Source organism: Alligator sinensis, unplaced genomic scaffold (genome assembly GCF_000455745.1).
Source record: "Alligator sinensis unplaced genomic scaffold, ASM45574v1 scaffold444_1, whole genome shotgun sequence".
NCBI classification, from domain to species: Eukaryota; Metazoa; Chordata; order Crocodylia; family Alligatoridae; genus Alligator; species Alligator sinensis.
In genome coordinates this window covers 341616-343430 of record NW_005841886.1, presented here as the reverse complement: position 1 = coordinate 343430, position 1815 = coordinate 341616, and positions in this window count along the sequence as shown.

The following is a 1815-nucleotide window of genomic DNA, read 5'->3' as shown; positions in this document are numbered from 1 at the left end:
ACCACGGGGCAGTGGGGAGGCAGCAGGGGATCGGGGGGTGGGGTTTCAAAGAGACAGGAGCTGGGGTGGGTGGGGCAGCCATTGCTGGGGCTGGGAGAGCAGGCAGAGGATGGGCCTGGGTGATTTGGAGATTCATACATTTGGCAGCAGCTGAATCTCCAAATCAGATTCAGCCGAATCGATTCAGGACAGTGATTCAAATCACCGAATTGAATCACTGGCCCCCAAATCGGCCGAATCCAAAGTGAATACTAGAGCCGTTTCGCACTAGGCCCAATGTACAGGCTATGGCTGCTGCGTCACAGGCTTCCTTGGAGGTCACCATTCTGGTGCCCTTCTAAAACTGGCATCTGGGGCTGGTGCTCCCCTCATCCCACCCCAGTTAAGCTGCTGCCATGACATGCATTTCCTCTTTGTGTACAATTAGAACAACAGAAATACCTCCTAAACAACATCTAACATTTTTCAACTTCTTACCCTGTTTTCTTTCTAGCTTTGCTTGATGTCAAACTCTGAGTGACAGACTCCTAGGGGATACTGCCTAGCAGTTGGTATTCACACATTGAGTACAGGAAATGCAACCAGCTGCAGCAACATATAATTTACTCTGAAATCAATCCCACTCCTCTCATGTTGACAATTATCCAGGAAAGTGTCTCAGAAATTGGCCCAGATGGCATCACAGGTAATCACAGGTTTAGAGCTGAAAGGCAAATAGAAGATGGGGCATGGCTGGAGACAGGTACAATAAAAGCCCTGTTTTCCAGAATGAGTGGGGAATGGAGGGTGTCAGTAATCTAAAAATCCCGGTTATCTGAGGCACAGGGGTTTCTGGCTGGATATGCAGTGGAGGGCAGCGGGGCTGGTAGCTGCACGCGGAGCGGGGGGCAGTGGTGGGGTCGTGGGGGCTGCATGTGGAGTGGCAGCAGCACAGGGTGGTGGGTGGCGGCAGAGGCCGCTGCATGTGAGCTTCCCCCTCCCTCCCCGGTATCCATGGAAATTCCCATATATAGAAATGCCAGTTATTAAAATGCTGGATAACAGGGCTCTTACTGTATTTGTTTATGTGTCAGTATCTAGGTGCTTAGAAAGGGACATTAGCTACAAGCCAAGAAGAGCTGCAATTAGTATTGAATTAGCAATTAGTACAATGTTGGTTCCAGAGTTTTACCCAAATAGAAGAAGAGGCAGTAGTATGCACTGCTTAGAATAGGGGTGTGGCACTCAGGATATCTAGGTTCTGTGTCCAGCTCTGCTACTGACATGGAAACGTCATTAAGCTAAAATCTTGATGTGGTGCTTGTAAAAAATGTGCTGAAATTTAACGAAAGAAGAAGCGTGCTTGTGCCCAAAAGCTTGAAATTAAATTTTTTGTTTGCAAAAATCTAGTTGGTCTAATAAAAGATATAATCTCTGCCATGAGTTCTGATTCCTTTTGCCTCTAGACCAAAATGGACACAACCTGGATACCTGACACATGGCGGATATTGAAAATTTTAACCAATTTTTTAACTGAAATCTTCATAATTTTACAAGGAGGAAACTAAGTTTTACCACCTGAAACCTGAGACCCTGCTCCTGCCTTTGTTCAAGGTAATTTGCCTCACCACAGAGCCCCGAGACACCTCACCACATAAGAAATTCCTGCCCAGAAGAGCATTCCATCCTTTTTCTCTTCTCTGAAATATGAAACATCAGAACCAGAAAGAAATATGACTAAATCCTGCTTGCCACCAAACAACTTCGAGGCAAGCAGACTATTCCAACTTTTCTCTGAAACTAACCTAGATAAAATGTACTGTGTCAAACAGGAAA